Here is a 22075-nt window from a genome sequence, read left to right on the forward strand (position 1 = left end):
AAAAAAAAAAAGAATACAGGGTTTCTTTTGCAGAGCGACTAACAGCATGACGGAGATGCCTGTACAGCACGTTTGTCTTTAGGATGGAGAAAGAATGGATGTGTGCAGGAGAGGGTCTGGGGGAAGCCCTTCTGGCAGGGAGTCCTGGCCGTGACACGGAGCTCCGCAGCAGCTGGAGATGTGGGCACGGTGCCAGCGGGCGTAACGCCAGTCGCCCTCAACCTCACTCCAGCTCTCTCTTTTCTTGCTCCATCATGTTTAAAGAGCACAGCTCCGACAGACACAACAAATATGCACGCTTTAAAAGCCGCTGGCCTCCTCACTCGTGTGCTGAAACAAGTGTGGAACGTATATCGGATTACTCACCGAAGTCAGAAGACCTCGCAGAAAGTTTCTGACTGGAAAAACGGACTACAACTCAACAAGAACGATTGTGTACCAGATGTATATTCTTTGTGATGTGCTCTTGCTGCGTCTGGCTGAAGTGCCTTTTGAAGACGGGCCAGGACGCGCTACCTGGTGATACAAAGTTGTAGATATGAACATGTGTCAGAACTTGTAAGTCAATCCGTCTGACTCTGTTTTAACACAAAAAGCACATTTGGACATAGACTCAAACAAGGTGCTTTCCCAGAAGTATGAAACGTCACGCTCTGTTTCCACCTTCACACTGCGTTCAGAAACACCAAGCAATGAATAAAAATAAAAGAAAGAATGAAGAATCACAGTTGAACTGAATATCAAACAGGGACGTAAGTCTATAGGCGATGTATGCATGGGAACGCTGATGCCCAAACTGCACACCGACACATGCAGCCGGGGGACTGAGCCGGTGCATCCACTCAACAGGACTTGTTCACTTTTGTTTCCCCGCGCTGCCGCTGGCTCTCTCTGATTCAGATGGGGTCAGCAACAAACAATCTCTAAGTTTGGCAACGTCAGCTCAGCTTAAAACAACAGGCATTGTTTCCTGGGCTTTTGCTCACAGAAATCTACAGGTTTCAATGGACCTGTCGCCATTTTAAATTTTTATTTCACCCCATCCCTACTGCTCATATTCCTCTATTTGTTTCTTGTTCTTACTAATTCAAACAAGTGACTGATCTCGTGAAATATGGCTGGTGAAAGAACAAAAGTTCATCAGGATGATGGGAAAGTATGAAGTGTATGAGGGTGTTGGTGGCTGAAATGTAGACTTGTAGAAATGATATTCTTCCATAAACAGGACTCTGAAAATGGGAAGAGGGTGGTTTGCATTCTTCGAATTTCTTTTTAGAAACCTGATCTTGTTCAGTAAATTAGAGGCTGCAGAGACTTTTAGGCAGATGACAGCAAGTGGGAAGAAAGGAAAAAAAAATAAAACATGAAAAATAAAGGACCAAAAAAGGTGGGGGGAAACAGACACAGACAGATACTCCCATTATTCAGTACGACCATGATGGCAGTTTTTCTGAAATGTATGTGATTGCCCTGTATTTTAAAGTTTCGTCTGAAATATCCATAATCCAGTCATTTAGAGCAGAAAAACATCTGGCATCCTTCGCAACCAAAAAAATAAATTATTTTACACTTATCCTCATCAAACTTAATTTTGACTCATGTTTCTCATTGCAAAATTAAGTAATGCATTAAAAATGTTTCAAAATCAATTGGAGCCGTTCAGGTTAATGTAAATGTACTTCTGGTTTGTTTTTGTGCTCTGCAGATTTTTATTCAAAGAAAATAAAGCACTAACAAAATTATAACCTGAATATTCAGAGTGAAGATTTAATTGTAATAAAAGTTTAAAACCAAAATAAGAGACACTCAAACCAATACGATGAGGTGTGGGAAATGGGTTCACAGTGGCAGGCAACGCTTAACTCCAACGCATTGGTCATAAAAAGTTTGGCTAACACACAAGCAAAGGCTAAGTTCTCAAAACTACAACTTTCTAGCACAGATTTGTACAATTCACATGTTCAGTAATGCCCTTAGATATTGTATTTCTGTTTATATCTTGTTTTCCACTCCCTGGTTTAGTTTGTTCTTGCATGTTTCTTGTTCAAAATGAAGTTTTTTTTAGTGGAAAAAAGACGGAGCGTGAGGAGAAGCAGAATTGCTGCGTTGACCGTCTTCATCCGCTTCACCATAAGAGCATGAATATAAACGTCTAACTACTTTAAGAATGGTTGACAGTTAACGACCAAAAATTCAAAACAAATGTCAAACTTTACTCAAATAAAAGTTTATAAAACAGCACTTTAGAGTTTATCTGTAAATGTGAATTTCCTGGAAGCTGAAGGGTCATACAAAAATGTTAGTTGGGTCTGAAGCACTGATCATGAACAGCTCTGCTATCACACAATTCAAAATGTATTTTGAGGACTAAAACCCATTTAATTTTGACATTTTAATTATGTGTTCTTAGATATTGTATTTATGTTTATATCTTGTTCTTTATTGTCTTAAGTTTTATTTTGGTCCTGTCTGTTTCTTGTTTTAAATAAAGTTATTGCTAAAAAAAAAAAAAAAGAAAACATGATCAGAGGAAACAGAACTGCTGCATAAACAGTCTTCACCAAAATAAGAGCATAATAAACATCTAAAAATTTGTAATAATCAACAACCAAACTTAAACTAAGTTAAAAAAGGCCAAGTAAATTAGCACTTCAGAACTTATCTGTAAATTCTCAAGGGGAAGCCAAGTGCACCAATGTTTTCAAAGTTAGCAAACGTGCTGAAAAAAGAATCAGTGCCATACGCCTCTTTGTTTTTGACCCACTGTTTTTGAATAATAAAGGCAGCCACATAAGATTCCTTCTCTTTAACTTGGGCAGGCATCATATCTCTATTTAAATACCAAGTAGGTCTGAATCCACAAGTGAGAGTTGTGTTTCAGTTTGTTTCTCCTAGAAAACATTTTTGCCATGACTAATACAGAAACAATGTGTAAAATATAACACACCGCTCTGATATTCCCCTTACTACACTGTGGCAAACACCAGGTAACTACACAAACTAAATCTGGGCGTATGATGGAGCACTTCGCTATGGATAAACCTCACCAGGATCAAGGCAGAAGACAGTTCCTGATGCAAAACGGCGCATATAATCACCTGTCTGATCATGGACATAATGTCCCATGGCAGTGCTTCCCAAAGTGTGGGGCACGCCCCCTGAGGGGGTGCAGCGCCATTGCAGAAGGGGTCAAAAAAAAAAAAAAAAAAAAAATCCAAAAAACAGCTACACTAAAGTGTTTCACTGTAAACATGGTTTGTAGTGTGTTTTGTTGCAACCTGAAGTGCAAAATGAACTTCAGTGGAGTTTGAAAACAAAATATGTGTGCAGGTTTAGGTCTGGTTGAACGATGTGTGTGCCCAGTTGGGGGCGGGGGTTATGGTAATCCATAGGGGAGCCGAGAAAATCTTTGGGAACCACTGTCCTATAGTAAGAGGAGCGATGCACAGACTGAATTGACTATCTGGTTGTCTTAGTTTCATATTTATCTTACTACTGCACAGCAATATGGTTAAGCATGGCATTCAAATGACTTCCATAAACAAGTTGGACTAGTTATTTATTTTCACATGTTAACACAACACTTTCAGTTTTCTTTCTTCCAGACCCCGGTGATAAAAACACACTCAACTGAATGAATGGGATGTGCCAGAGGGGGGTCTTCCACCTCACTACCTCTTGCTTTAAAATCTGTATGTGTGTATGGGAAGTGTATTTGGGGTGGCGGAGAGGAGGAGGGTCTGCACTGTCCTTCTCTCTGTAAGGTTTAGGTTTCAGTCAGAGAGTTAAATGGTTACCAGATTGTCCTGCATGTGTGTTGCTGCTGCATACTGCAGTTGAACACAGGACAAAAAAAAAAAGTAATTTGCAATTTGGTAAAAACTATGAATATAGAATGGTGCTGAATTTTATTTGGCCTGAAAAGAGAAGATGTTCTTTGTCTTCACAGGTAAATGGCCCAGGAAGCCCTCAGTGTCAAATATCTCAGAATCAGATGCAAAAGTACTAATTGGTACAGAGGTGATATGGTGAAAACTTGGAAGGGTTTCAGGCACATGACGCCATTTTCAATGGCAACAATGAAGCAACTATGTTCATTTCAGGTTCTAAAAAGTTTTATATATAGACTATGACTTGAAATAAATTTTACTTTGTAATTTAACACCTGTCGCTTTCTGACACTCCACCTTCAGGAAGTCACCACAACATGGCTCCTCTAGTAACCCTTTAACAATGTTTTTACAGGCATTGCACTGAGACGTAGCTCATATTTTGAGCTCAGCAGATGGACAGTTCCACCAGGTATTTGCTAATTGCTGCTGGATAGTCTGTAGGAGCTGAATGGGGGAGAAGCTGCTCTGTGAGGCTTAAGTTCAGAAGCCTAAAAAACTGCAGCTCTGAGGAGGAGCTGTGTCTCGAAGGTGGAGTTAGGTCCACCTTTCTAATTTCTTGACATTAGCAAATACACTCACAGGACCAGTCGTGGAGACAATAATGAAATAATTCTGACAATACAGCTTGTTCTGTGACATTCAAACATCACCGATGGAAATCTATTTTTGTCGCAATAAATCCAAATTTGTATCATCAAATCGGCAAGAAAGCTCGAGGGCTGAAATTTTACCACTGAAGTCAAATAAGATTTGTTCACCAAATTCTCATCAGCGCATTTTTAGTCACAAACACGTTTTTCCCTTGAAGAAATTTGTGCCCATTTGATTCATTTGTAGAATTAGGCTTGAGTGTATATTTGCTTTATAAATGGAAATTACAGCCTAATTGTAGAATGTGTTCCTTTACTATTAAAAAGGGAATGTCCATTAAAGCTTTTACAAAACAAAATGTTTTTTTTTATGTATTTGTTAAAATGATCATTTTAACAAATGTTAAAATCATATGATGTGACAGTATAACACAAATAATCTATAAAAAAAGTAGAGCTTTTCCGTCTCCCAGTGCACCCAGTGCTAAGTGTAGCGATACACCACTCAGTCAAAAACAACCAATCAGACCAGGAGTGTCTGAGTGCTGTCAACCACATCCACCCCACCAGAACGTAACCTGCCACGAATGCCAGGCTAGTTAGCATGGCCACCGATGACACTGGATAAACGGTTTTCCAGTAAGAGGAAGGTGTATCTCCGCCATTAGCACAAGACCCTCCTCCTGGCTCTGATTGGTTGTTTTGGAGAGGGAGCAGTGGACTTTTGCAAGCAACAGTAGCACTGGGAAGGAAGTGCTCGATATATTTTCACCAACTATCTCTCACTCATATCACGCTGCCTAGACACGATGACAGATCGTGGGAAAATCATATTTTTGTATCAGTTACAAACTGCGGCTGCAAATACAAACATGCTACAAACATTTTATACATTTCCGTTTTGAAATTACAAAGCCAGAATACGCAGGAGTAAAACAAGCAAATGAGTTTTGCGTCATTTCTTTGAGAAAAGTAAAACAGCTGACTGAACCATTTCCAAGCTTAGGAATTTCACATTTTGTTTTTTGTTGGCTTTTTTTTGACACCTGTTGTATAACACAGGCACAAACAGAGATTGCTACTTCTGAGAGTCACTCACTGGCTAAATGAGCCCATCCAACCAAACTGGCACATAAAGAGAAGGTGATGGCGAGAAGGGATTGGCTAGCCCGCACTGGGGCGGGGGGACGCAGCACGGGGAGCAGAGGGGGCGAGGGGCAGGAGCACGGGAGGGGGGCAAGGAAGGCAGCGTCACGTGATCGGGTCCAGCAGAGAGCGTTATAATAGGCCCCCTCTCGGAGCGGAGAGGCAGAGGCTGGATGTGAACCAAAATCCCTCTACCACACACAGGCTGGCCATTGTTGGCTATTCACTGGACTCCATCTCGGGGCACTTTATCATTCAATTAGGACAGCTTTCACACCGCACACCACAGAAAAGAGGCCTTCAATCAAACTGAAAACTTCACACTGGCCCTGGAGGGGATGCAGAGAGGGGGACTCGCAGTTGTCACCCCACTTTCATTTTTCCAACTTGTTGTTGCCGTTCACAGAGAGAGAGAGAGAGAGAGAGAGAGAGAGAGAGGGATGAGGGAGAAGGGTGGAGAGTAGATGGAGATATGCGAGGAGAGAGGAGGAGAGCGGAGGAAGGGTCGTTTCATGTTTGGTACCACGTGTGTTTATGAAGCTGGTGGAATGCACCGGAGTGGGTGAGGGGTTAAATTTGGTACGTGGTCATGGATGAAGGGGGGGAGGGAGGAAGAGAGAGAGGGAGAGAGAAAAAGAGAGAGAGTGAAAGAGGGGGGGTTTCAAAGCTCAGACAGGAGAATGACACAGAGGAGTGTAGCTGAAGAAAATAATGAGAAGGAGAAGTATGCTTCGGAAAAAAAAAAATAGGAACGTGGAGAGAAGAGAGGGCGCTCATGGCAGATGAAAGCAGCATGAAGAGCGAGAGCCGTGAGGGGCCAAAAATAGATGAAGTTCGCTGATAAACATGAAAGGCAAAGAGAAGGGGAGCAGCTTCCCGATAGGTGATAAAGGTTAGAAGACAAAAACAGAAAGTTTTTGTCCGACAATACAGTTTGTGCTAGGACGTCACAATTACGTTCTGCATGTTAACTTTAATTGGTCTTATGTTACACTTTTATTAGCTTACATTAAGCCTACCACAATAAACAATATGTTGAAAGAGCTCAGTAATTTTGATTCTGATGATTTGTATTTTTGTACGGCAATTCTGTTTACAGGGACGTCATAGATAATTTTCTTTATGGTTTCGTTGTGTGTGTGCTTCTTTATTTCAGTTTGACTTCTTGTTTTTTAACCCTAGTGGCCAACCATCACCAAAAATTCTTCTCCAACCATCCCCTGTTCTAGCTTAGTGATTATAACAATAGTGATCAGAGCAAGACACAGAATCCGACGTGTAAAAGTGACGTTTTTTGCCGCTTACACATCAGTCTTGTTTCTCTACACCAGCTCCTTGGTAAATTGTTTTACAAGCCTGTAAATCCACCTTTCCATTTGTTTTCACTGTAATTGGTGGATTGAGGAGTCTGTCAAAAAAACAGAGCGAGTAAGTGTACAGACACATGACGATGTGACAGGTTCTTTGGATGTAAGAATTGTGCCCGGATCTTTTCTTTTTAAAAGATCATTGCAAACAACCCTGTGCTGAAAGTTTTGATGCAGGCTTTCTACAACAGAAAGGATTGTTTCGAAGACGTTATTTCATATCTTTACGTCGTGAAAAACTGAATGTGTCCATTTGTTTATCCTTCTTCATGAAAGATGGAACAGAGGACAAGAACAGAAAAGACGGGTTATCGTTCAGTTGCATTACTGAGTTGTAAATTGTTGTTCTTGTAGATCAATCGGGCTTTTCAATTTGATTTTGTTGAAGAAATTGAAAACTTACGTTCATGGAATTGAAAAATACATGTCAATTATTTTGCCAGCAGAAAGATTTAGATGCTCAACAGCCAGAAGAAGCAAAAGCTGCAGATAACAGTACTACATTTCAAGAAATTTAATTATTTTATAATTATTTATTATACTGATAATATTTTCCATCACTCATATGAAGTTTAGATTTGGGTAATTCATTTTCAAACTCAAAAAAATGATCTGGGTTTGGAGCACATAAACATGTTCTTTAAAATGAGCAAGATGTGGAGTTTTATTTCTAGGTTGTTATTGTTGCAATCACCATGTGGTGCTTGATCTGATGCTATGCATAAGAAAAGACTAGATTTAATTTCCAATGGATTAAACAGCCAACTTGACTTTAATTTATCTTAAGTCTCAACACCTGTGCTACAAAAAAATACACAGTCTTCTTGGCCTAATTGCCTCGGCCCAAACAGAGGTATCAATTTGCACCACGTTCAAATATTTTGTAGCTTCATAAAAACCATAAATGTCACTACAGGGCCCTTTTAAAACAATAAACATGTAAATTCAAGGTTTCTTAAACCCAGTGGAATTTATGACACTTTATTAATGTTTAAAAGTAAAAAAAAAACAATTTGCTTGACTTCGTCAAACACAAGGTTGTACTCCTAAAACCAAATCTAAACAGTTGAAACTCCAATGATGGGAATAAAGAAAAACTAAACAAAACCATCATCAATGGTAATGCTAAGCAAAATACTGAAAATGAAGGAAAAAACAAAAGGTTTATATATTTTATATAAAAAAGCATGAATAAAGTACTGGGTAATCTGAAGAACATAAAAATCTCCCAGTTCTAAGTTCAAGTGAAGTGCAAGTCCACAAACAAAGTCCAGTATTGATTGCCGCTTTTTAAATCATTGGAACAACATTTAATGGTAAATGTATTTTTAGACTTAATTTCGAGCTTTAAAAAGAAACAATCTGAGAGATTTGTAATAATACACAGCATCAGAAGAGGAATAAATTAGTCTAAGCTCTTTTTTTATCTGAAACTTTTGTTTTTGTTGTAATTAATATCTGTGTTATCATCAAGGATTTCACTGAATGCTTGTAACCGTACGTTCGCAGATCAGTTTTCTGGCCGATCACCATGCTTGTCTGCTGATCAATTGAATTATTTTTCCCTAGAGTCAATAATGATTGTGAATATCAATGAAAGTGAAGTGAGACCAAGCAGTGAGTGATACTGGTGGACCGACTGGAGTTTTCTGCCCAGTCACTGATGTTTAAAAAGCCTGACCTGCCAATTCCGATTTAAGCGATACATATTTTTTCTTTTTGGCTTAAAAGTCACTAAATATAACATCAGTGTCACTGAGTTGTTAAACTTCTTTTGATTGTTAATTACATAAGATAAGATTGGCTTCATACAGAAGTACCGGTCAAACGCCCAAATTTAAGAAAATCTGTCCAAATTATCAGTGAACTCCTAATAATAATCCTATCTGAAATTTTGATCAAATCAGACACAACAGTGACTAATCCTGCCAAACCCAATGGTTTCATAATCAAGGACTCAGTAAAATGTCAAAATGATGGAATAAACATTTCTCTTGCGTCTATTGCCCAAGTAAAGCCCTTATGTTTGCCTTCCAGATTTTGGTTCTTTCTGTATTTCCATTTTTTTTTCTCAGCTCTGAAACAGTTTTATGTCCAAAACCTCTGATTTCCCTGCAATTCAACTTGTGCTTATTTTGAGCTCTCCATGGTTGCGGTTTACAGTTACCGTGGTCACAGTGGTTTAAGCACTTCATTATTTCTTAAGCCGCTGATGGTAACCAGTTGGTGCGATGCTAAAGCCTAACCATAACAATGAAGCAACCACGCATGCAGGAATATTTAGCAATCCTGAAGCATGCTGGGATGTCGCCATGCATGTCATGATTTTCTTTCGAACATCGTTTCCAACTTTGGTCTCATTCAGAGAGCAGAGATCTCTGAGAGCCAATGGATGTGTCATGAGAGACTGACACTATTCTGGGGGTGGTTTCTCTCCGGTCACCTTTTTACCCGTTTGGGATTTGTTAAAACTCCAGCTAAATGTGCGTGTGTGTGTGTGCGTGTGTGTGCAACACAGAGGAAGGAAGACAGAGACAGAGGAGAAAGTATGTGAGTCAGGGTCGGTTTCTTACGAACCGCACAGATCAAGTTTTACCCCATCCGGTGAATCATAAGACCTCTAAACTCACACTAACATACTGAGTCCATGTTCCAGATATCACAGCGCACACAGCTCCGCGTACAGTCACGTGCCGTAACGGCAGTGATTCAGCTTTCTGTCTTTCTGCCTTCGTAGCTTTCCGCCACTGGTGCATTCCTCCGTCGCAGCGCACGATACCGGCGCACCGCAACACTTCCTCTGGGGTTCCCGTCAAAAGCTTCGCATGTGAGCAGGAATGCTGATAATCATGGACACAGGCCTGCTGCTGCATATTTTGGACAGTTCTCACTGTCCTCAGAAAAAAAAAAAAAGACAAAAACTGTTTTTCAAAAAAAATCTACAATAAATGGAGGCTTCAGGAAATGGGGAACGATTTGATCCGTCAACGTTTGTTGAGAGTAACATGCAGATCTTCTGGAAGCAAACTTTCATTCTTTTAACACATCTACCTGACAATATCTTCAGATGTCAGCAATGTGCTCAAAATAAAATTGCAATAATTAATTATTTTCCATAATTAATGTAGGTTTATGTTTCAAATTCAAAGCAACATTAAATTGTTTTCTATAAAGTGAGCCCTAAAGGAAAGGTTTCAAACCTCTACCATTAGGGGGTTTTTCTGTAACATTTAATATTTGTTTAAGAATATTAAAAATGAAAAAACAAAAAATTAAAATCATTCGGGAAGCAAAAGAAACATAAAAAACTGACTAAGGAACAAATAATCGCTCGGTAATATTAGTTATTCAAAGTCTTCAGAGGAAGATCTCTGCAAAAAAAAAATCAATATTTGAACTTTTGTTCTTTTGTTCTTCTTTTGTTCTTTCCTTTCATTTCATTTCAGCAAAATGTCTACTCAAAAATTCTTAATATTTATTCTTAATGAATGTTTATTCTGCTTATTTTCTGACTATAATGCTTAAAATTCATAAAATTGTACAATTAGTTTACTGCCAAGCACATTAAGGTTCCTCATTGTTCCACAAAAGCAAAAGCGTTTAACATACCTCCTTTAAAAAACTGGAATAAAATGTTCTAATCTTTGAAAGGTAAAATAAGATGTTAAATATTATGAATAGCTTATTAGTTTTTCTGAAAAAGTGATCCAAACCAGAAAACAACCACTTCAGTTGACGCGCTGTCAAATCTTTAAATTATGACCCAAAATCCAGTTCAATGGGTAAAAGAAAATTAAATAGCTTTCCATCAATCATAAGAAGTACTTTAGTAATCACATATCTAACATATGGAACATGTAAAAAAAAATTAAAAATATAGTTAAAAATTGAAAAATATTTGGTAGACTTTTTACATTTGATACAAGATTTGTTTTTTGCACAAATTCCTTGTCATTTTATTCTTTTGTTTAACAGATTTAATGTCATTATTTTTATATAACAATACTACAGACTTTTTTAGATTGTTGAATCAACCGAAAAAATTCACACAATTCCTCACAATAATAATTATTGTTTACAATAGTGAAAAAAAATTTATTTCAGTAAATTCTTTGCTGACAACCATCTTAAGGCGACGTGAGAATTTGTTTCAGAACAAAAAGGCCCAAAACCTTCAGGTGGCCTAGTGTGGGCCCGGTTTCACTGCTTCTAACCCTCACTGTAAATTAAAAGTGCCCAGAAAATTCCGACAAGTAAAATGTAAAACAAAAAAAATATATATTATTATTATTAAGTAAAAAACAAAACAAAACAAAAAAAAAAAACACTGTGACATTGAAAGGTTTAACTCAGACTTGAAAATTTAACTGATTGACAATCGGAGTCCAATCTGGAAGAGACGTGCAGCAACTCATTCTTTGATTAATCCGTTTTTTTTTTTTCTTACCAAAAAGAAATTAAATCAATTCAATTTATTTTATATTTTAATTTTTACATTAAGCTTTCACATTTGTTGCGTACCACTAAAAATTTAAACAAAGATTTTGAATTTTTAGAGGTATATGTTTAATGTGTCACCGTTAGCATGGCTAAAATAAATCAAGCAAAGTCCTTAGTATTTATTTATTTACAAAATAAAAACCTGAATAGTCAAAATGACTAATATGATGAGATTGGTTTTGAAATAAACAATAGGCCTCAGTTCAGTCATAACAGTAAATGGAAAAATAATAAGTTTAATCAAACCTGTCAGTTAAAATTTCCATGTAACTTAATTGTTAAAATGTAATGTACTTATGTACATTTTACCTGTATTTACTATGTATGGACTTGTCTAATTTAAACACAAATAAACAATGACAAATAAGATGAACACATGCAGCCACAGCGCTAATCAGTGACACATGGATCTAAATGCTTCCAGACATTTTAATCCAGCGCACGACACAGCTTCAGAAAGACGATCAAGCAGCTTAAAAACAACAACAAAAATATTTTCTTGAGACATGATGCTTCTGCTGCTGCGGTTGCAATGAAGCCTTACAGAGAATCCAAACCCTGCTGGTCTGACGCCTAACCAGAGGCTCTGCCAAGCTTTAAATCACTTCTGCATTCAATTACTATCACTGATAATGCGATAAACATTGAATAAGTTAGTTGCCTTTTTTTGCTGGGGGTTTCTTGTTTGAAATAAAAAAGAAAGAGAATGTGAGACGAGGAAACAGAAGTGCTGCGTGAACAGCTGTCACCCCGTCAAACTAATAAGATGAATATAAACATCTACAAGTTCTTAATAGCTGATAACCTAAACTTCAACAGGTATGTTTAACTTTTTTCAACTAAAAGTTTACAAAACAGTCAAGTAGCACTTTAGCATTTCACCAGAAGAAGTTATTTAGCGGAAGCTAAGTGCGCTAATTGCTTTTAAGCTAGCAAAAGTGCAAGACAAAATGTTAGCGCTGTTATTAGCAAGTTAGCCGAAGCCAGCCCACCGCTAATGTTTGCTGTTAAACTACAACAGCCAAGCCTGCTGTACGAAAATAATTAGCTTAGTCAGGTTTCTGAGAAGAACATCATCTGCTCCTGTCCTACACCATCCTACCTGTTGATTTCAAATACAAGATACTTACCAATGATTCGGTGGAGCGTTTTATTTGCATTTCTAGAAACAAAATAAATTGATGTGAACTGTAGAGTAGCTCTACAGATGCTAACCTGCATTTTAATCCACTAGGACACTGGCAAGAAGAAGAATCTTATGATCTCTAATTGGATTTAATGAGATCCCGTAAAATTGCACATGGAATGTGGTTTGTTAAATGATCAAGAAGAACAGGGATTTTTTTAGCACCTTCTCAAATGTATGTTAACAGAACTCGCTGGCAATAGGAGCTTTTTATGCATAGAACGATGAGCGATCATCCTCAGTCAAGGACAATGCTCCATTTTACAAGCGCTAAATTTAATGGCTTCTTCCTCTGCTTTTGTTCCAGCTCTCTGTCAGGATGCTGATTGTCAGAAATACCGTCCAAGTTTGTCGTGCAAGGTTACGTTATTCGACTGCAGCTGTAAGGTGCTTCTGTTTCAAAATAAAAAAATAATCTTACCCTTTTCTGCTATGAGACATCTGAGAATGCTTTGACACCATCTGCTAAGCATATTATCTGATCCTGTGTTACACTTTCAGGATGTCCCAATCCAGATTTGTTTGACCCTGATGCTGATCCAGGTAATTCAAGATGTTGTATCTGCCTATAACAAGGTTAAATTTAATATTTCATATCTCCAAAAGCACATGGTGCAAGTTATTAAAATCCAAGCTAACCTTAGTTCATGTTGTTTATTAGTTACATTTAAAGGACAAATACATATTGGCATTTCTTTTTGATAATTTGCACATTTCTAAATAAATAAATCTAAAAACTCTGCAACCATTTAAAACTACTTTAATGGTTTATTACGTTAGCTTGTCAGTGTTTATGTGGACAATATTTATTGCACTTTACAGCAGAGGTAACAAATTCATATTTAGGAAACTCAAAAGTTAAACTGAATCCATAAACAAAGGAAGGTATGGCTTCTTTTGTCTCAGTGACTCATTAGAAATAACCTGAGATCCGTGTGCAATCAATACAAGAAGTTTTGTATTGGCGAGCCACGATTTGCTGCAGTCATGGGTCACGGCCGTCTGTGAATACAGCTAAAATCCCCAAAAACTTGAGATCTGCCCACGGAGTGGAAGGCAGAAAGCTGCCCACAACTCTGTATTCTGATAGTTCAAACATAAAATATACCTTAACATGCATTAATAAGCACAGTGGAAATCATTTTAGCACTACCACAGAAGCTAGCATCTGCGGTCATTTTTATCTATGCTCTTGAGGGTGCAACCAATCAGCGCCAAGGAAAATAAAAGGTGTTTCTGGATTGGCTGCTTGCCAATATTCAAGTAGTGTTGCACCTAAGTGTTTGCTTCTTAGATAATTAGCCTTCCTTTGTTTTACCATGGATCAGTGCATTAATAATGAGTATAAGACAAAATATCTTATTCTTCTCAATGCACTTCTATTGTTATTGTTATGTTGTACATCATAAAAACTAAAAGCTATTTTTTTATTGTAGTTTAACAGTCAATAGAAAGGTCTAATTCATGCTTCACAGGATATTAAAACCATTGAAAAGACATGGTTTATACACAAAACTAATTCTTATGATGAGACTATTAAATGCCACAAATTCTAAAATTAACCCACATTAGAATTAGTTTGCTTAAACCAGTAATATGAGTGTTATTGAGATGCATTACTGCTAATAAATCATCGAGGTAAGGAAAAACTTAATCAATTACTACAGCCTGAATTGAAGAGCGCACACAAATAACGTGGGAAATGTCGCACGCGGACACATGGAACGCATTTCGCCACAAACCCGAGTTATTTAAAGGCATCGGCTTCAAGCTGTAAACTGGACGCCGTCTGAGCAGTTTTCTTCTTGATGCGTCATTCAGACCAAAACACTAAAAACCAGGCTGTGAGTTTACTCCCTGAAAGTAAATGTTGGGAGGTTTTTCTTTGAACTCATGCACATTTGTATTTAGTATTTAGTTAAAGTCGAGCAAAATCTGAGGAAACCTGTCCTTCTGACTAAAAGAAGTCAGGCCTTAGTAAACAAACGTACCCAGGAATATTTAACGTCTCAGTCAAAGTAAATCTGAAGTAGTTTGGCATATCTTACAGGTCATAAACGGGAATCGATGGGTAGATCTTTATCTACATCCCAAGGGGCAACTGATGCACAGCAAGTCACAAAAAAAAAAAAAAACAAGAAACACAACAACACACAACAATTAATATTTAGCGAGAGGGCGTGGCACTTAATTCTCCTGGTTCAACCAAAGGAGGTAAAAACATTAAACCTGTCAATCAAAAGCATATCGATGCTGGTATGACTGAAAACATAAACAATAAATAAACTAGTAAATATTTAATACTTAAAAACATTCAAATTACCTCATATGAGAGAACAACACACTACATAAATAATCACACAATTTCCATCAACTGTATGAAACTAATCATGACTGGGAATAAATTAATAATTATTTCTGTTGCTCAGTTTAGACCAAATGGGGGAAGCATACTCTACTTCTTAGCCTCCCTTGTGAAATAGATGGCCAAAGATTCGACCAATTACTGCAAATTACTTCTGCTGCCGATTTTTTCCCCGTCCGCTTTAACACCAGCAGACCTTCCTGTATCCCGAGGTCAGTGAGTGTGTGAGGTCAGGTACCAGTCCGTCAGTGTCGAGAGTCGGTCTGTTAAACCAAAGCCATGTTTACCGCGCAGAGAAAAGCCTATTAATAAATCAGCAGCAGACAGCCTGGCGGAAATGGCCTAGGGGCTATAAACTGGAAGAGAGGGATGGATGAAAGCCTAAGCAGAGGGGTACAGTTGGACAGAGTAAAGGAAACACATAGGTGCAAAAGAAAAAGAGAAATGAAGTGGTAAATAAATGGAAGGATGGAGTGACAGGAAACCAAGCATGGAAAAAAGGGGGTGTGTTTCCCCGTGTGTGAATCGTGGGTAGCCTATCGGTTAATGAAAGGATGGATGGAGATTCTACAAAGCCGCAGCTGCCCTGTTCTTCCTAGAAAAGGATCCGCAGGGAAAAGTGGCGGTGTGTGGTTCCAGCGCGTAGCGTCTCCTTACTATTTCTGCCTCGCACGCTGCATAAGCCATCAGGAAGCAAACCCAGGAAATGTGCGCCTGTGCTAAAGAACCGTACATGTCTGCATAAAACTATCAAATTGTGGAGTTATTTATAGTTTAATTAGCCCAGGAAATATCAGTGTGAGACTGTGTGTGAGTATGCTACACACACATTCAGATGTCTGTTTTCAATCAGCATCAGTCCTCGATCTGTCACGGCTGACAGCTTCATGCTGGAAATACATACTGCTCTATTTACTCGGATGTTCAACGGACCCTCGCTATTCATGAGGGTAAGGAAATAGAGCCGGCAGCCAATAGCTGAAATACACTTGCAAAGGCAATTTACTGACTGTTTCATAACAGAAGGAGCCAATTTTTAATGAACCCCCTCCCCATTAAAGACACCACGAATGGCTAAAATCCAGAAGGACTTGAGACCCCATCTAAAACAGTGCCAGTTTTAATCGTTCAAACACTAAATTTACCTTAAATACACGTTAATACACACAATGGAAACCATGTTAGCACTAGCGCGGAAGCTAAAATCTATGGTACATAAAAGGCTGTGCTGGATTGGCTGCTTTGCAGACATATGGCTGACAGAGTGTCAAGAAACATAGCGCTCAGGTATTTTAGCTTCACATGCTTCCTTTTTCAATATTTTAGATTGGATCTGCAAAAAATAAAAAAAAAAATAAAAACTGCAAATAGCCAAGGTTTTCCACAAAAAAAAAAAGAAGAGTTATGTTTCACAGAAATATCCATGAATACTGAACCATGAATAAGTACATATAGGGATTTCTGGTTATTTAATTTTACCAACTTATAAAATTGCAATTTTATGCAAAACAAATGATATGGAGCTGTTTAATCACATATTTCAAAAAACAAGTTGGCCAGAGAAAAATAAAATACTGGTTTGCTTTATAGATTCTTTTGAAGGCTAAATTATGATTTTAATAAATAAACTACACAAGGGCTCACCAACTGCAGTTTTCTGGCTGATCGCCGATCTTTAAAAAGCCTGAACCTTCGACTCATACCGATTCTTTTGGTCTGAAAAGTGGCTATGCTGGCAACAGTGTAGTGACTATCGTTAACCGTGCATGTGCAGATGTGACCTGGTGGGTGGGCCAGTCAGTCAGCCCTCTCTCACAATGGAGCAAAAGGGAACAGTGGCGAATTGTCAGAACTCTGTAGAGGAAGATAAGATTGGTGGAGCAGAAAAAAACTTGTAAGTTATACTTACAAGTTTCACATGTAAGTATAACTGAGTTTTAAAAAATGTTGCATTCTCAAAACCACAAACAATTTCCTGTCATACAGTTTCTACGGTTTCAATTCCTTTTAATCAGGTGCAAGAGAAATCGCCTGAGAGATGGCAGTTTCTCTGTCTCTCTGCTTTGGGTGAAAATATAATAATAAGTTAATTGTGATTATATTTGCAATTTTTTGTGCAGTTTCACTGGCAAATTGTTGGAAAAAAACCCTTAAGATTCTCTTGCTTTCAGGACAGACAAATTCAGGTGTTTCGAAACACTTCCAGCTGCGAAAATGCAGACTGTCATACTGGAGCCCCGCCCATCTCAGCTTTTAATACCTCCTCTGTGTCTTAGAGAGCAAGATACAACCAATAACGAGGTTAGTTTGAAGGTTTATTGAGTTATAAAGGAATCAGATATAAAACAAAACCTCTTTGACAATTGATTTTAGAGTTCATCTTTTATTTTCTTTTGGTGTTTTGATTTGTTTTCAACTCGTCACTCCTGAGGAAAACACCACCAGCCACCATCCACAAGTAAAGTCCTACATGTTTCACATTTGTTCCAATGCCAAACGCTTAATGAAAATTTTTTAATTGACTTAATTGCAGGATCTGAATTCAATTAATCCCATTTTAACCAAACGTGATATACCAACAAAATAAGTGACATTTTCAATTCAAAAACCCCTTTTCCTGCTAAATTACTGAGTAAATAGACAGATGAACTCAACAACAAGCATAATTGTTGTTTTTTTCATCTATTATTTAGGTTGTTGTTTTTCAGGAAGCCCTGAACATTCATGGAACTTTAGAAAAGTGGACTGTGGACGCTGACATTAGTGTTGACGACATCTGTGCTGCTGCATGTTTAGCTTTGAGATGTTTTAGGCTCGAGTAGCTCGAAACATTTGAAATACCCGGGGAATAAGATTGAACACATAGCATTAAATTTTGACCAATTCCACGCAAATTCCTGCATATCCTTTCCCTTCGTTCTGACGTTAAGTTTCCTTTGATTGCGGATGATTGGCTGGGTCACTAGCAGCTTCAATTCATTCTCTCAAATTAAGAAAAATCTGCAAATAGGTAAATAAACGAATAAACAGACAGACATACTTTACTCATCTCCTTGGGATTTAGCCTCAGGGAAATTGTAGTTCAGTCTTCCACACAGTACCAACACATCAAACAATACGTCAATACTTAAATGAAAATATAATTTTTTCCATTAACAGCCCGATCCTATAATCCCTCTGCTTCTATTGTACTCCTGTTAGCCCTCCTACCAAACTCGAGTGAGAAGTTGAAGAGTTTCATTGCACGAGGGACAAAGGAGTTCCTCAGTCTGTTGGTCCTGCACTTTGGAAGAAGCTGTCTCCCACTGAACCTGCGTTCTTGGGAGAACGCAGGTTCTCTGCACACTGTTGATGACAGTGTTCATAATAGCCTCAACTTTCTGTAATGCTCTCCTTCCTGCCACTGCTGCTAGAGAGACGACAAAGGTGTGAGTGGGCTCAATGTAGGAGGTGGATAATGGCATTCTCCACGCCAACCTCTGCCCTGTAGGCAACCTCCAGGGGGTCTTCAGCATCCTTTACCTGCATTCTGAGGTGTTAGAGGAAGAGCCTCTCCAGAGTCTTCATCAGATGTGATGTCAGTGCTACCACTCACTGAAAACTTCTCAGGGGCAGGGATGATGCAGGATGTCTTCCAGAGAGTGGGCACACTCCCAATTTGCAGGCTTAGGTTGAAGATTCTTCGTCATGGTTCCCTGAGCTCGGTAGCACAGATCTTGAGAATCTGAGGGGATATTCTGTTAGGTCCTGCAGCTTTTCAGGGTCGAAGCTTCCTCAGTTCTGCCCTCAGCTAATCAGCTGTAAAATGTGGAGGAGGCTGTGTGGAGGGAAAGAGAGGAGAGCGTCTCCTAGGCTGCCTTGGAAAAGAGGGTTGGGTCAGAGGGCTGGTATAGGATAGAGGTAGGGCGAGGGTGCCATGATGCTGGAATGACTGCACCTGTCAGCAAGGACGAGGATGCACTGGTGTAGAGCACTGGGGCAGAGTAGAAATAGGAATAGTGGTGGGTGAATAGCTAAATCTATTGGAAAGGTTATTCAGTTTATTAGCTCTCTCTCTCTGCTTGCTCTCTATGTGTTAGTCTGAGCTTTGTGCCCTTTAATGGTTCTGAAACCCTTCCAGACGTCACTTAAGCAGTTTTGCCTCAGCTTCTGCTCCACCTTCCTGCTGTAGTAGTCTTTCAGTCTTTCACCTCCCTTTGTACAGCCTTTATCTTGTCCTTATCTTTTGTCCTGAAAGCTGCCTTCTTCAGGTTGAGGACACTCTTTACTCCTTGTGTCACCCATGGTTTATTATTTGGGTAACATCGAACAGTCTTGGTGGTGGGGGGAGGGACCACGTCTACACAGAAATTAAGATAATCTGTGAGACAGTGAGTCATCCTTACCATGAGCTCCCAGCAGAACATCCCAGTTTGTGATGTTGAAACAGTCTCTGCTTCAGGAGTGCATCTTCTGATGGACCAGGGGTTGTACTGGGGCTGTATGTACACCAGGTTGTGGTCTGACTTGCCCAATGGGGGAAGGGTAAAAGCCGCATGTCCATCTTTCACATTGGTGTACAATAAATCAATTATCCTGTTTTTCCTGGAGGGACAATTGACAACCTGGTGAAAAGCAGCCAGAGTGGAATCCAGGATGACATAATCAAAATCTCCAGATATTATTATGAGGGCTTCAGGATGTTCCAACTGAAGTTGTACTGTGACACTTTGTATCTTTTGACAGACAGCAGCCAGCTCCACCCTTGGAGGGATGTAAACATAAATGGAGATCACATGACTGAACTCCTGGGGAAGGTCGTAGGGACAGGCAACAGCCCCAGATCAGGGCAACACAGCTCTATCTTCATTGTGACATGGCCAGGGTAACACCAACAGTTGTTCACGTAGATGATCAAACCGCCACCTCTGCTGTTTCCACATGCCTTCGGGTCCCTATCAGCTCTGACCGTTGTAAATCCGTGCAGAGCAACGGTAGCGTCCGGTATGCTGTCAGTTAACTAGGCTGCACTCACGATACGTCCGCTGATTCTCCAACACGGACATCTCATCCATCTTATTGTGCAGTGAGTTGACGTTCCCCATGATCACGGAAGAAGTGATGGTTTAAAATGCCTCTGGTTCTCGGCGAGCCTGGTCTTAAGCTTAGCTCCAACCTTGCAGCCTCAATACCTCCTTCTGGGAAGTACCACCAGCACGCCATCCCAGAAGAGTTGCTGGCTCCTCCTGAGGGCCAACAACTCTTTTCTTGAATACCCATAAGAGTTGACTCTTGCGTACAGACCCGCTGTTTCCATATATAGTTTAAACAAAGGTACATAAGTTAAATAAGACAAATAAAGTTACCGAGGAGTGACTAGAGTGGCTGCCGTTACCTACAGCACATTATTTTCTAAAAAATAAATAAGTAATAGGTGGGAGTCAACTGTATCACAATCTGTAGGTGTATTTGCCAAAGTTTCTTTTACTTTGGAGCCTCAAGCTGCGGGGAGTGCGACCCCTAGTGGTGCCGCCTGTTACACATGTTTACCAGGTTTCACTGAAAAAAAGGTTCAAATCCAACCAAGGAATAAGCTATAAATGTTATCATTTCCTATATCTTAAGTTTTCTTTATAGGTCACGCAGGGGTACGCATTTAACGTGCCACTTACTATTTATTCCGACAAGTTTCTTAGAATATTTTGATTTGTCGTTGTCACATTAAATTCCAATTAATGTTTTAAACCCCTTAAAATTGTCCACATTATTAGGATTGTTATTTTTACTATTTTCCTCTACTCTTGCTCAATAGAGGTTACAATAAATATCAATAAATTTGAAAATATGATTAGATGCAGTTACTGTATGCAGGTCAGTGATACAAATCACACTTTTATGTGACTGGTGTCCTAAAGAATGCATCACAAAGGGTTATTTTTCTCAAGAGCACATTTTGTGGTTGAGGGGCGATGATTGCTGTGTCCTTCAGTCACAGCATAAAAAAATAAATAGTTCCTACTGTCACTTATCATTATCACAACAGTACTGAGGATGCGCTGTTATGAAAATTGGAGTTGATATCAATAAGTGATATTTGAAAATATAGATTTTTCACTGTCGTTTGGAGAAAGGAAACAAACAGTAACAATATAGAAACAAATATCGGTTGTTTAAATCAGCCCAGTTTTATTTATCGGACCGATACTAATATTGGCCCGTGCAGATGTTGGAGCCGATATAACGTGCATCCCTAAATACTTCCACAAAATAACGTGATATTTCTTATCACCTACCCCTGAGGTCAGTGTGTCTTGTTTAATTCAGTTCATTTTATTTTTGGAAAGTTTTCACACTTGCATAAAAAACATATCTAGGCTTGGGTTCATATGAGATTCCTGGGTAAGATCACTTTGGTTTCACAATGTTTGCACAAAAAAATAAAAGCAATAATTAAAGTAATGTCAGTGGTTCTCATTTCTGGTCCTCAGTGCTTGCATTCCTTTTTCTTTTGTCATGCATCTCTTCTCCAGACCTCCTGATTCATATGATTGAATTGGTTCCTCAGCATGCTACACATAAAACACACAGGTCAGGTGGTCCTGTGGTACAGGACTGAAAACCATTTATCTAACTGTATCTTCAAAACTGAAAACCAACAATTATTCCAACTTCACCTTAAAAGAAAAAAGAAAAGAAACACTAATGTTTCCCACGGTGACAATAATGTTACAAATGTTGTTCCCATGTTTGGGTATAGACAGACAAGCTGCCGATAGCTCTGCTATCTGTAAGTTTAAAATTATGAAACTTAATAAAGAGCAATGCATCATTAGTTACCACACATGACTGTTTGTGTTTTTAGCAGCTGGAACTATTTCCAAACAGCCTTTCTTCAGCCAGCTGACAAACAGTGCACAGAAACTGCAGCGCCTTACACACCCTAAGGTTTGAGGAAAGACCAGTCGCTAACTGTGTTTCCATCAATATTTCTTATGTGCATTTTGAAGTATCACATTAGAAAAGGTTGATAGAAAAACTTCAACATGACT

General features: G+C 38.8%; 1 protein-coding gene across 2 annotated transcripts in view; it reads right to left on the reverse strand.

Annotated features, from left to right (window-relative positions):
• Window positions 1-22075, reverse strand: part of plagl2 (pleiomorphic adenoma gene-like 2) — a 46198-nt gene that overhangs the window by 19552 nt on the left and 4571 nt on the right. Inside the window, exon 2 of one of the 2 annotated variants that reach the window (XM_055048593.1) lies at window positions 367-516. The exons of the other annotated variant lie outside the window; for it this stretch is intronic. The gene's annotated coding sequence lies outside the window, so the exon portion shown is untranslated. The remainder of the gene's footprint in view (window positions 1-366; window positions 517-22075) is intronic. 2 annotated transcript variants of the gene reach the window in all.

The sequence above is a fragment of the Poeciliopsis prolifica genome, unplaced genomic scaffold (assembly GCF_027474105.1).
Source record: "Poeciliopsis prolifica strain line A6 unplaced genomic scaffold, Auburn_PproV2 SCAFFOLD027, whole genome shotgun sequence".
Taxonomy (NCBI): Eukaryota; Metazoa; Chordata; class Actinopteri; order Cyprinodontiformes; family Poeciliidae; genus Poeciliopsis; species Poeciliopsis prolifica.